The 14,639-nt window shown below is 34.1% G+C and overlaps 1 non-coding gene across 1 annotated transcript; it reads left to right on the top strand.

Annotated features, from left to right (window-relative positions):
- The first annotated feature begins 4,499 nt into the window (after window positions 1-4,499).
- LOC127133177 (small nucleolar RNA R71) lies at window positions 4,500-4,606 on the top strand. The gene has a single exon (XR_007807169.1). It is a non-coding gene; the product is annotated as a small nucleolar RNA R71 (small nucleolar RNA).
- Window positions 4,607-14,639: the final 10,033 nt, after the last annotated feature.

Consider the following 14,639-nt stretch of genomic DNA (forward strand, 5'->3'; position numbering starts at 1 on the left):
GTTTTCGTTCTCCCCTTTTTTTCCTCTGAAGTGCTGGTATTTATAATGTTTTTTTATGACCTAATGGGCTCAGGATGAAGCCCAAAAATTCTGGTATCCGCAAGCTTCGCTAGGCGAGTGGTGTAGCGAAGGGTTCGCTAGGCGAAGGATTTGCTCGCCTAGCGAGCATGCCAGTTTGAGTCGTTTTCTGGATTTGGCCACCTGTGAGCTGGGTCTTTGTTCCTTTAAGGTCAATCCCTTGAAAAATGAGTTGGAGTGCCTTGAAAAATGCCTTGCAAGATTAACGGGCAAATTTTGGGTATGACAATACTGCCACGATTTTATTTCCAATTAGATTTTTTCCTTCTTTCTTTTCGACAAGCTGAGACTTGGGGAGTCCGATTGACTGAACATTAGACAAATATTCAGTACAAAACTCAATCGCTTCTTCAACAATGTATCTTTCAACCATACAACCTTCTGGTCGACTTCGGTTCTTCACGTACCCTTTTAATATTTTCATATAACGTTCAACAGGGTACATCCATCTCATATAAGCTGGTTCACACAATTGTGTCTCTTTCACAAGATGAACAACTAGATGTACCATTATGTCAAAAAATGATGGAGGAAAAAACATTTCAAGCTCACACAAAGTAATAACGATTTCTTTTTGCAACATTGGTAAGATCGCAGGATCGATCACCTTACTGCAAATTGACTTGAAGTAAGAACACAACTTAGTTATAGAGCTTCTTACTTTTTCTGGAAGAATAGAACGTATACCTATTGGGAGAAAATGTTCCATTATAACATGGCAATCATGGGTCTTTAAACTCTTTAACTTGAGGTCTTTCATAGACACAAGTCTTCTAATATCTGAAGAGTACCCTTCTGGAACTTTAACTTCACTTAGAAACTTACACAATGTTTTTTTCTCCTTTCTAGATAGAGTATAAGCAGCAGGCGGTAGATATGTTCGTTTTCCTTTCTTCAAGGGTCCTAATTCAGTTCTTATTTCCATCGCTATCAAGTCCTTTCTTGCCTTAAGGTCATCCTTAGACTTTCCTTGTATATTGAGTAACGTGCCAATAATACTTTCAAATACATTTTTTTCAATATGCATAACATCAAGAAAATGTCTCACATACAAGGACTTCCAATACGGCAATTCAAAAAAAACGGACCTCTTCTTCCACCCACTTTTGACAAGTGTGTGGGCAAAAGGCTTGCCAAACTGAGTATCCAAATCTTTCACCTTTTCAAAAATTTGATTACCCGTCAATATAGGTGGAGCTCTGCCTTGTTCTGTCTCTCCATTGAACGCCTTTCTCCATCCACGGTAGTGATGATTTGAATTTAAGAATCTCCGATGACCGAGAAAGACATTCTTCTGACCAAACTCCAAGCGCTTCCAATCTGTTTTATCTTCACAAATAGGACACGCACATTGACCTTTTATGCTATACCCTGATAGATTTCCGTATGCTGGAAAATCATTAATTGTGCCAAACAACATCGTCCTCAAGTTGAAACTTTCTTTCCTATATCCATCATAAACCTCCACACCGGTCTCCCACAAAATCTTTAAATCTTCGATTAAGGGCTTCAAGTACACGTCTATGTCATTCCCTGGTTGTTTAGGTCCAGAAATCAACATAGACAACATCATGTACTTACGCTTCATACATTGCCATGGAGGTAGGTTATAAATCATAATAATCACAGGCCATGTACTGTGTGAGATACTCTGGATACCGTGTGGGTTCATTCCATCAGTAGATAATGCCAAGCGAAGGTTTCTTGATTCTTCTTCAAATTCAGGATAATCATTATCAATTTTCAACCACTGTGGTGAATCTGCCGGATGTCGATACTTTCCATCTATAATTCTTTCATCTGCATGCCAGGTCAAGTGTCTTGAATCGGTTTCACTACGAAACATGCGTCTAAATCTCGGAATAACAGGAAAATACCACAAGACTTTTGCTGGAGACAACTTGTTCTTATATCGCGAGACACCGCATTTAGGACACTCATTTAACGATGCATACTCATTTTGAAACAAAACGCAATCGTTTGGACATGCATGTATCTTATCATAGTTCATGCCAATAGAGCACAACATCTTTTTGGTCTCATATGTTCGATTGGGAAGAACATTATCCTCAGGAAGCATATCTTTCAAAAGGGCTAATAACTCTGAAACTTTTATCCGACCATCCATTGCCCGCCTTTAAGTTGTACAACTTTAATACCGCAAACAATCTTGTGAATTTAGTGCAACCATCATACAAAGGTTTCTCTGCATCACTTACCAACCTCTCAAACATTTCGGGACAATCCTTAAGATCTCCTTCAAGTGCTTCTACAATCTCTTCAACTCGATCACAATCGTATGTATCTGCGCCACTATAGTTTGAGGCATAGGTCGTACTATCCCCCGGTTCAACATTCTCGTTACTTTTCTCACCATGCAAATTCCAACATGTATAACTTCGATCAATTCCATGCCTCATTAGATGCGATGTCAACTGAACTGTGTCAACCTGTTTCCCATAACAACAACCCAAGCAAGGACATATCATTCTACTGGGGTCTTCGGCGTGCGCAACGGCAAACTTAACGAATTCTGATACCCCATTCTCGTACTCTCTCGACAATCGATTGGAAGACATCCATGTATTATCCATTACTAATTAGAATATACAAAAAAATAATTCAGAAGAGATATCAAATTCAGCCGCGAAATCTAAGGTTTCTAATGTCTCTATAATGCAACCATAACCGAACCCTAACAACAGTCTTTGAATGTGATTCATAGCGATATCAAATTCAGCAATTTAAAAACCAACCGTCAATTGCCTAATAAACCCAAACTATTTAAATGACTATGAATATTGAAACTTTACAGGTCGAAACAAACGTAGCATAGACAACAATAACATAAAACTGAAATGGGGCAAAGCTAAAACAAAGCAATAGTGCAAGTAATAATGTATGCTAGAATAAATACACTCATAAGCTGCATCGTGTACCTTTGATTGGTAGAAGGAGGAAACGTCGTAGATCTAACAGAGGTGGAAGGAGAACGCCTTAGAAGTAGGGAAAATCGTAGCAGTGAGAACCCTAACATGAAAAAGAACGAAAATAACAGAGAGTGAAATAACAAAACGCGCAGTATGTTATAATTTTAATGTTTACAAAAGGGGACCTTAGAGGGCGCTTGTGGAAAAAAAGCGCCCTTAAAAGGGGGCCTAAGAGGGCGCTTATGAAAGCGCTCTCTAAGGCTTTCCAGAAGCGCTTTATAAACTGGAAATGCACATGAACTTATAACAGCGTTTTTTTAAAAGCGCCCTCTAAGGGTAACCTTAGAGGGCGCTTTCTAAAAAGCGCCATGTATTGTTGTCCCTCTATCTCCTCCTTATTTTTTCACTTCACCTTAGAGGGCGCTTTATTACAAAAGCGCCCTCTAAAGTGCGTTGTCTATTGCTCCTTATTTTTTCGCTTCACTTTAGAGAGCGCTTTTGTAATAAAGCGCCCTCTAAGGTGCGCTGTCTATTCCAGTTTTTGGCGTAGTGCCTCTTCGTTTTTATCTTCCTCTTGTTTGTCTTCCTTCTCAGTTACCTTACCTGGGTCTTGATGCATGGATGGGTTTTGAGTTCTAGGGTCGGTCCGTCCGTCTAGTTTTGTCCCACTTCGTAGTATAATAGCATTTGCATGGCCTTTTGAGTTTGGTTGCGGCTGTCCAGGAAATGTGCCTGCAGGAGTAGCAGTAGGTGCTTGTTATTGAGCCACGTGCGAGATTTGTGTTTCCAATATTTTGTTATGGGTGGCTAATGCGTCTACCTTGTTTGCTAACTGCTTGATTTGCTCACTAGTGTGTATGTTTTAATTTAGGAAATCCTTATTTGTTTGGGCTTGGGTAGCTATAAAGTTTTCCATCATTATTTCTAAGTTTGATTTCCTAGGAGCATTTTGAGTATTTGTGGCAGCTTTATGATATCCTGGAGGTACAGCAGGTGCTTGGTTAGGTGCATACAATGCATTATTGTTTTTGTACGAAAAAGTTAGGATGGTTCTTCCAATCCGGGTTATAGGTGTTTGAGTTAGGGTTTCCTTGAGCATAGTTCACTTGGTCTATGGAGGTTCCTGTCAAGAGTTGACATTCTGGGGCAATACGCCCTTGAACTCCGCATATTTTGCAGTTTGGTGCTACGACAACCACGGTGGCTGATGGTGTTATGGTCAAGTTGTCTATCTTTTAGGTCAGAGCATCTACCTTGACGTTGACATGGTCAAGACTGCTTAATTCGTACATGACGCCCTTCTGTTGAGGTTTCTCTACAGAGGTTCTTTCGGTTCCCCATTGGTAATGATTATGGGCCATACTTTCGATGAGTGTATAGGCCTTATTGTATGGTTTCTCCATAAGTGCACCACCTGCGGCGGCGTCTATTATCAATCTTTTATTGTACAAGAGACCGTTGTAAAAGGTGTGAATGATCAACCATTCTTCTAGACCGTGATGTGGACAAAGCCTCATTATGTCTTTGTATCTCTCCCAAGCTTCAAAAAGTGATTCATTATCCTTTTGTTTAAACCCGTTTATTTGGGCTCTTAGCATAGCCGTCTTACTAGGTGGGAAATATCGGGCTAAGAAGACTTTCTTCAACTTGTTCCATGTAGTTACAGAGTTGGATGGTAGAGACTGGAGCCAAGCTCTAGCTTTATCTCTTAATGAAAATGGGAAAAGACGTAGTCTTATAGCTTCTGGGCTGACACCATTCGCTTTCACTGTATCTGCGTATTGCAAAAATACTGACAAGTGTAGGTTCGGGTCCTCCGTGGGACTACCTGAAAATTGGTTTTGCTGTACGTTGACAACGGCGAGGGTTTTAGATCAAAATTATTGGCCTCGATGGCAGGGGAAATGATGTTGTTATGTGGTTCATTCTGCGAAGGTATTGCATAGTACTTAAGAGGACGGTTTTGCACTCCTTCGGCCATCTCTGGTTGAATAACTGATTCAGAAGTAGGGATGTTAAAGTCAGGAAGATTTAGCTTGATACGATGTTCCCGTATCAAGTCTCGTATCCGGCGTTCTAATCTAAGATAGCGTTCAGGTTCTTCTAATTGTAGCTTTAATTTCTTGCCTTGAGAGCGAGTACTTGGCATACACTCGACAAATGTAGAAAGGGAAAAAGAATTGTTTGCCTTAGTCTATACTCAACACTGGAGTTACGATATCGACTAAATTAGTCTCCGGCAACGGCGCCAAAAACTTGATTGCGACTTAGTAAGTCTATGTGAATCGTGTCTGCAAGTGCACAGTCATATCACGTAGTTTTAAAGATTATCGAACCCATAAGGACTAATAATCGAACGTATCGTGGTCTAATTTTGCTATGTAAATCTAAGGCTGATGATCGTTCTAAGATTGGAGGGATGAAGAGAAATAACTATAACATAAATAGAATATTAATAAAGATATGCGATATAGGGGATATCGGTATGTAACGCATCAAACTTCGGGGATTCGATAGATAGTTGGTGTAATCTTATTGGTTAAAATATTCTTCAGTAGAAATTATTTATAGAAAGGACTTAGTCTCACACTCTCATTTTTATTGACTCTGGCCATACTCCTAAACCAGAATGCTTGGCTCTTGCGGTCTCATTTTGAATTTAAAAGTAATTTTTGAATATAAATAAAGTCTAATTAATCCTAAAGCGCTCTCGTCGTGTTTAGGATTAATGCCTAGTTTCAGTTATCTGGTTAAAATCTCAAACTCTCGTTCTTGTTGACCGTAACCTTAGTTTGTTTTGTACTCTCGTACGAAAAACAGTTTGATTAAAATAAGAAACTAAAACCGGAAAAATAAGTTTTATAAAAACTAAAACCAATTATTTATGAATCCCTTCATTTCAACGGTCTTTACATACCGATACCTAAGGGTTTAGCCGGACATGGATCCGGTAACAGACATGGTATTTGGGAAATCAAACATACAATAAGGCATAAATAAATAAAACAGCAATCAAAATAAAGCCTGGATTACGAATTGAGACCTAGAACTGAATCTTGATTCTTCGATTAAAATAATGTCGACAGACTTTGGCAATGAGTAACTGTTACAATTGAATTCAAATGCGTAAATAATAAATCGGAAATAGTCCCCGATGCGGAGAACTATTACTTTTACAAAGTAAGAAAATTGCCTAGAAAACTAAAGAAAAATAATAATTCTGATTAAAAAATAATCGTAGCTTGAAAACTGAAAGAAGAGAGAGACCCTCGAGTGAGTCTGTGAGAGAGCCTTTATATATTTTCCATAATTCCTAATTTGTAGCGAAGGTAGGTGGATTCGTGGCTATAAACTTGGAGAAAGATAGGGAAGACTAGGTTGTGGCGGTTGCCACAACCCTAGTCTTTGAATGAGAGGCGAACGCCACCAAAATAGGATTGAGCGCCACCTCTTCATGCTTGGTGCGAGTGCCACCTCCTCCTTGGGTCCATGTGGCGAGCGCCACACACCCTAGATAATGGGCGCCACAAGCCCATTTTCTTTGGTGGCCCATTATCTATGTAAAACTCCATTTTCTTCTCTTTTTCTTTCCTTTTTCTTTCTTTTTTTCTATTTTCCATTTTGCTTGATGTAAACCTTTTAATCGATAAATACCTGCAATAAACATAAAATACTGCATAATAATAAGTGTTAATCAAGTAAAAAGCAATGCATATGGAGCCAAAAATACGTGTTATCAGGTGTCCATCCACAATACGCTTTCAGCTATCTCTGGTTCAATTGAGTTGGTAATCCAAGCCATAACCATCATGTTACAGTGATCCCGTGCTAAGGTCGTGCGATCTGAGGAAGCAGGACGAATTAGGGTTCCATCGAGGAACCCTAATTTGTTCTTAGATCGACTAACAACTTTGACAGAACGAGACCATGAGTGATAGTTTTGATTGTTTAGGGATAGTGAAATGATAGAGATATCAGAATTATTGCTCAGATGCATGTAGAAATGTAGAATGGATCTAACATGTTTGTTTGATAAGAGTGATTGGTAGTGTCAGAGTTGTTTTTTGTAGGTTCAGGTGATTTTGATGGTGGTGTTGATGGATGAGAATTTTTAGGTGAAGTCATCGTGATGAAGACGACGATGAAAGTGACAAGAGTGAACAAAGATTTAAAAAAACAGTGAGAGAGAAGAAAGAAAAAATAATGATGGATGAAAAGAAAGAGAGAATGAGTCCAAGAAACGAAAGGATAGGGATAAAGAGATAGTCAATGGGATGGTGGCGAAATCTGATAAACCAATTAAAATAAGAAAATGTGATGACATAGAAAAAAATCAAAATAATATTATTTACCTGATATCATCTTTAACATCTAGCAAAGTAATTCCAAATAAAAGAGGAAGTTTCATATTAAAAAGAATATTCTACATATTTGTATTTACAATATATGAAAGATCCTTAAATAGCTTATACATCAATTAAAAAATAACACTGGTTGTTACATCAAGTAACGACTATAAGTGAAATAAAAGAAAGGCTAAAAAAGTAATAAAATAATGCTAATATATTTTAATAATAATGATGAAGATGAAGATTGGAATGAAAAGGCCAATTCTAAAAGAATTAGTGCGAATGAGAAATCTATATTTTTCATGTAGGCAATGCAAGCTCTTGAAGTGGCATTTTCTCTATTAGCAAGAATACATTAAATTTATCTATCCAAATTAAAAGTAGAAAGATTTTTTTTTTTGAAATTTCCTTCTTCTGTTACATCATAAATTAATAACAATTATTATTTCATAGTGTATTTTTTCTCTCTGTAATTGATTTTTTTTCAAATCCATTTTAATATTGAGTTCAACGATAAAATGTCAACCAACCAATTTTCAATCTAATTAATTTAAATCCTCTAATTAAATCTTAATTTTACTGTAAAAAAATTGATATTAATAAATTGAAAATCAGAATCCTCTCGAATATTGCGGAGATCCTGTTTTAATTTTAAAAATAACGTGTTTTGTAAAAATAATAATAAGTTTATTATTTAAAATATATTATTAAAAATAAAATTCAATAATATATTTTTAAAAAATTAATATATTATTCCATAATAAATAATAGATCAAACCACATACAATACTACATTATATTTTATCATAAAAACATTGTAACAGTTGAATAGATAGTATGAAATATGTTTTTATATTTAATAATAACATTTGTTAAAAAGTCATTACTCAACATTTTTGTAAAAAGAAATAGACTAAAATTAATAGTGTATGGAAGAAAGATAGACAAATATTTATTGTCATAACCTTTATTAAAAATACACAAAAAATTATATGTGGTGTTTGACTAAAACTTTTGTTTTGTATAGATTTTTAAAATATGGTTTTATGAAAAGAAAATTAAAATATTAGAAGTTATTTTCAATGATTTTTTATAAAATAAAAGAGTGATTTTGACCTAATAACTTAAATATTTATTATTAAATATTTTAATATAATCAAAATCACAATTTTTATAAGCAATATATTTCAAATATAATATTTTTTTCTAAAAATCTATTTAAAATAATTTTAATGATATTTTAAAATCTAAAATAATGATAACAGAATAATAAAATGCTTAAAATAATTTTTAAAATTAAAATAAACTACAGTTTTATTTATTGAATGATTAAATTGATATGTAGGTCCATCAGTAATTTTAAGCCTTGATAAAGCTTTTATAGGGTCAGATTTGTTTTGAATTAAAATAAAACTCTTAAACCTTATGGATTATTAGCACAACTTACAAAAACTATTGACCCGGCCCAACAATATCTCTATATCATTCAAATCAAAAAAATTTATGTTACTTTGATTTAATCTGGATCATCGATTTAAATTAATCAATGGTTCATATTTGCAATCCTTATCTTATTTCATTCATTTAATAAAAAAATTAGAAAAATCAAATAATAATAATATTAATAATAAAGAAAAATCTCTATGAGAGATAGGTGGCATTGGATTATTGGCTCTCCTTTCTCAAATATAAAAAATCTCAAGAAAAAGTTTCAATTAAAAAAGTTCATAATTTCTCCTTTTCCTCGATACACATAACCATCTCCCATACACACCTTCCCACACCTGATAACCAATTGACAGTTATAACAATTATCTCCCTCCTCTCACATGCGGACAGATCACCACACCACAGTAACAAAATTTTTTAAAATATTTGCTAGGGTTTATAAATCTTAGAAGAATTTATCTGCACTATCAGATTGACCCGATAATATCTCTAAATCATTCAAATCAATTTATTTTTTAAAAATATTTGCTAGGGTTTATAAATTATAAATGCAGTGTATAGATATTATAGATGACGTGCAGGAGATATTACTATTAATTCAAGGAAGGGTTCCATGTTCGACCTTGCTAGATTGAATTTTTAAACTATTTTTTTTATATATTTTATTAGTTAAATTTAAATGACAAATATTAGTTATTGATAATTATTTTTTTATGATTCAAATGAATTTTATTTTAATATTTTAATTAATGAGTTGTAATGTTCATATATCTATAATATATGTTAAATGGTGATGGATAATTTTTAATAAAATTGATTATGAATATTTTTATAATAATATTTGTTTTCATTTATGTCAATATAAATGAAAAATATTTAATCATATATACTATTTCTAATTTAATAACAATATGAAGAATATTATTTTGATTATCCAATTAATGTAAGTAAACAATCATATCAATCAATTTTAAACGGTATCAGTTGTGAGTCATAATGAATCTTATGCAAATTTATTATTATATTTATTAAAATGTGTGACTCAAGTTTTCTTTCATTATCTCAAAAATATCTATTATATTTTTATTAATATTTCATGAGTTTTACTTTTTTTTAAATGATATAAATTTTTATAATAATATTGATACACGTCTTTATTAAAGTATTTATATGTAAAAATATTTTATTTGTTTAACATTTCATTATGTGCTATTGGGATAAAATATTTTATGTATTAAGTTTTTTAATGTTTAGACATAAAATAATATATTTATTATTCATACGTATTTTTAAATTTTTAATAATAATATTAATAATACACAATTTAACTATTTATTATATTCATTATATAATTTTTATAACATTTTTTAATGATGGAATTAATTTTTATGACATTAATTTTTTCAATAATTTTAATTTTTATACCATTAATTTTTATCAAGCTCATAAATAATATTTCATATGTATTATAATTTTTATACGTATTATAATTTTTATACCATTAAATTTTATCAAGCTCATAAATACCATTAATTTTTATCAAGATCATAACCATTAATTTTTATACGGATTATAATTTTTATCCGTTAATTTTTTCATACGTGATATAATTTTTATACCACTAAATTTTTTTATCAAGATCATAAATGATATTTTATTTATCCTTTTTTATAATAAATTATATAGTATATTAAAATGATAATATTAATTGTTAAAAGGAAATGTAGTGTAATTGTTTCATTATAATTTTATTTAAAGTTTATATTATATTTTTATTGATAATAAATATTTCAAATTAGTTCACAAATATAATTGATAATTTTTTATTGTACGAATAAAACATCAATAGGGTTAGTTATTAAAGGAGAGACATAAATAGGTATATAAATAGGTATATTGCCGGCATAATCAATTTCAAGGACATTGCCCATTTGGTAGCCTAACATGGATACTTGATTTTAATTAAATAAGTGAACATATATTTGGAGCAACACACACGTGGTTCGTGGATTTAGTGTCAAGTATCCATCTATTGTCAATAAGACTCAAAGAAGAGATAAAATTGATGTTATCTGAGGTCGTGTCAGAGTAAGTGTTAAGGTGATGGACAATAGGGGCTAGAGAAGTGAAAGGTTGGTGCAGAAGAGCAAGCAAGGCTTGTTGTTGTTCAGTTGCAAACCCAATAGAAAAACCTTTAGAGGAAATCTGTTGGTGATACCGGCTTTGTTCCGTCCCACCATCTTCAGCCGTAAATGAATTGGTTAGGTTGGCTTTCTTCATGTATGGTGGTAAGCCATGTTTTTGAAACGCGCCTCCTTTTTGGATTTTTTCCTCAAGTGTCTCGTTTCTGAAAAAGAGGTTGCATAAGCATGATACAGCGAATGACATTGTCATTTTCGGATTTTTTCCTCAAGTGTCCTGATTCTGAAAATAAATTCCCACTTTATCTCACTCTGAAAAAAAAATCTCAATCTGCCCTCTTTTTCTTATTAGGCTCGTCTCCATTGGACGAGGTTATGAAGGTCCATTTCGCCTTGTGTAGGCTCGGCTAATCAATGGCCGAGGGTATGAAGGAAGTTTTTTTTTTAATATTTTAAATACTTTATTAAATAGTTTTCTAATTAATATTAAATAGTTTTTTAATTAATTCTATATTTAATTAATATAATTGATTTTTTTTAAAATAATAATAATATTTTTATAAAAATATTTAAAATAAAATGTAAATAATAATAGTTTTTTATAATAATAAAAAAAAATTGATATTGTTTTTTTTTAAATATTAATAATAAAAATGATTATTTTTTAGAATATTAATAATAGAAATAATTTTTTTCTTATATATTAATAATAAAATTGATATGTATCCCTCCAAAATTTCAATAATTTTTTAGGAATGATATATTTCCTGCCAAAAAGTTTTTGTGTTTGTACTGTCTCGGCCAATGATTGGCCGAGTATTCAAGTATTAATTTTCTATAAATAGCAGAACTTGTAGAAATGTAACTCAGATCACAAAATCCTTTCTTTTGGTCAGAATGTCTGTTTGTGGTCTTGTATTTTACGGACACTGTGAAAAAATGAGTGTTTGCCTTGATCCGCAATGGAATTTCAGAACACTGATTTCAGCCATCCACACTGGCTTCCGACAGTTGGGCGGGTGTCGTATGAAGGTGAGGAAAGTAGAGTATCGTTGTCCATATATAACGTTGACTGATGCAAGCCCCGATGGTACGTACATGTATTACCTGGATCGTATAGAAAATGATGAAGATATCCAGTGTATGTTTTTGGCACATAGTGGTGAAGTTAATAGAGGAGTTGAAGGTCCACTTATGTTGGTTGTTGTTGTTGATTAGTTTTTTAATTACCAGTTGTGTTGGTTGTTGTTGTTTAGTTAATATGGTCGTACTTTGTAACCATAAGCCTTTGATTATCAAATGTATTTCATAATTGTTTGTTCCCAAAAGACATTAGAAATACACAATGGTTTATATATATTACGTGCATAGTAGTTAATAATTAAAAAAAACATAATCATCTGGACAGATATTTAAAACAACAACATAATCATCTGGATGGTCGCTGGGATGGTCCTGCAACATTAGGACATTTCCTACGCATGTGTCCTATTTCACGGCAAATTCCACACCTTCTCTTTTCCTTCTCAACGTCGTCCATCTCGGTTCTAATCCTGGTGCTGTTTGGGCGCCCTTTCTTCCTCCTTCTCATAGAGTCGTCGTGGCAAAGAGTAAATCCTTCATATTGTGGCCAATTCTCCTCATGGGGAAGTCCTAGGAAACTCTCCTGATAGATCTTGAAGACGTTAAGAATTTTGAAGACGTCTGAAATGTGAATGGAATAGTCCTGGCGTATGCTCGAACATGTTGCGATTACATGGGAGCAAGGTAAGTAAAATGCCTGAAATTTCCCACAGTCACAATGTTGTTTCCTCATATCAACACTGAATGTTCCGGTTGGTCGACCGTCGTTATGATTAATCTTCTCTTGGACCATGAAATAAAATCTCTCTCGATCGAACTGCATGACGTTGTGCGTGTTAGCTTTGATGACTTCCTCAGTCATCCCCTTGTTGCAGTTATCAGTGAAAAACTGCCCAGAGGCTAACATTTTTGTCCACTGATGGCCTCTTCTACCAAATAGTGATCCTAAACGATAATACGTAGATTTGACCAATGCAATGATCGGAAGGTTTCGGGTTTCTTTTAGCACTGAGTTCATTGCTTCTGCTAGGTTAGTTGTCATGTGACCCCAGTGTTGCCCTCCGTCAAATGCCCTTGCCCACTTCTCCCGAGGGATGTTGTCTATCCATGATAAAGCGTCGTTGTTTGTTCTTTGGATTTCCCCCCGATAGTAGTTAAATGTTGTCTCTGTTAACGCATAAGCCATGTTAATAACTATTTTACGCAGATCCTTGTCTTTAATCTCGCGCATGAAGTTTTGCGCGATGTGTCTAATGCAATAGACGTGTGATGAAGGAGGAAACTGCCATCCATTTTTCGGGTTGTTGTATACACTCTTTATCGATTCATGCCTGTCTGATATTAGGCATAGATTTTCTTGGGGGGTAACGTGCATTCTCAAATTCTTAAGAAAGAAACTTCATGCTTCTTTTGTCTCACTTTCAACCAATGTGAACGCTATCGGAAATATGTTCTCGTTCCCATCCTGTGCCACAGCCATCGACAGAGTCCCTCTGTACTTGCCATACAACCAAGTTCCATCAACTTGCACAATTGGTTTACAATACGCGAAACCACGTATACATGGTCTAAACGCCCAAAATAGACGATGAAATATCCTTTGGTCACCCAAGTATGAACCATCATTTGAAATCACAGGTAAGGATTGTAATTCTATAATGGTACCTGGTATATATGTTTTCATTACCAGTATCCACTACGGAAGATCGTTGTAAGATGTCTCTCAATTTCCATACAGCGACTCAATTGCCTTATACTTTGCAATCCATGCCTTTTTGTATGATATGATATACCTGCATTTCTCAGCAACATGAGCGATGATAACCTTCACCTTAAGAGAAGCGTCCCGATTTACAAGCTCCATTATGCTCTTGCTAATCATTTCTGAACTGAGTTTTGTATGGTCTTGTGACATGGAAGTGGTTGTGCACGTATGAGGCCCACTAGACTTACCAACTCTCCAACTTGAGTTGCCCTAACGCAAAGAGACCCTGCATTTGAAATTGCATGTTGAATTTCTACATTTGATGACAAAACATACATTGTCAGATTTAACCACAGAAAAATCTAGACTACGTTTTATATGCCATTGTTGTAACGCCAGAACACACGCTTCCTTATCTTCATACTCGATGCCCTCCTCTATTTCGTCAGAATTGTGAATTGGTATGAAACTGCCGAAAACGGAGATTGGTTCAGCATCATCCAAACTTATGTTTTGCATGTGCATTGGTAGGTTGTACAAACTAATTGGTTGCGCTCTTAGTGCAACGGTCGGTGTGTCGAATATGTCCTCATTGCCATCGTCATCGCTAACACCAAATAGATCTTCAAATCGAACCTCCTCAAGATCATCCTCACTATTCTCGCCTACCTCTTCATTTGGTATGAAAGGTTCATTATTTTGAGTCGGCTCTTCGTCAATGGCTTGACTCATTCCATAGTCATGTGACTGTACAGATTGCGTTGGATAACCGAGATTTTTGTTATGAGTCGGTTGTTCTTCAACATCTTCATTGTGACTCGGTTGTTCTTCAAGATTATCGACTAGACGAACATATATCTCAATGCTGGGTAATTGAGATAATGTTACATGACATTAAAACATC

The sequence above is a fragment of the Lathyrus oleraceus genome, chromosome 3 (genome assembly GCF_024323335.1).
Source record: "Lathyrus oleraceus cultivar Zhongwan6 chromosome 3, CAAS_Psat_ZW6_1.0, whole genome shotgun sequence".
Taxonomy (NCBI): Eukaryota; Viridiplantae; Streptophyta; class Magnoliopsida; order Fabales; family Fabaceae; genus Lathyrus; species Lathyrus oleraceus.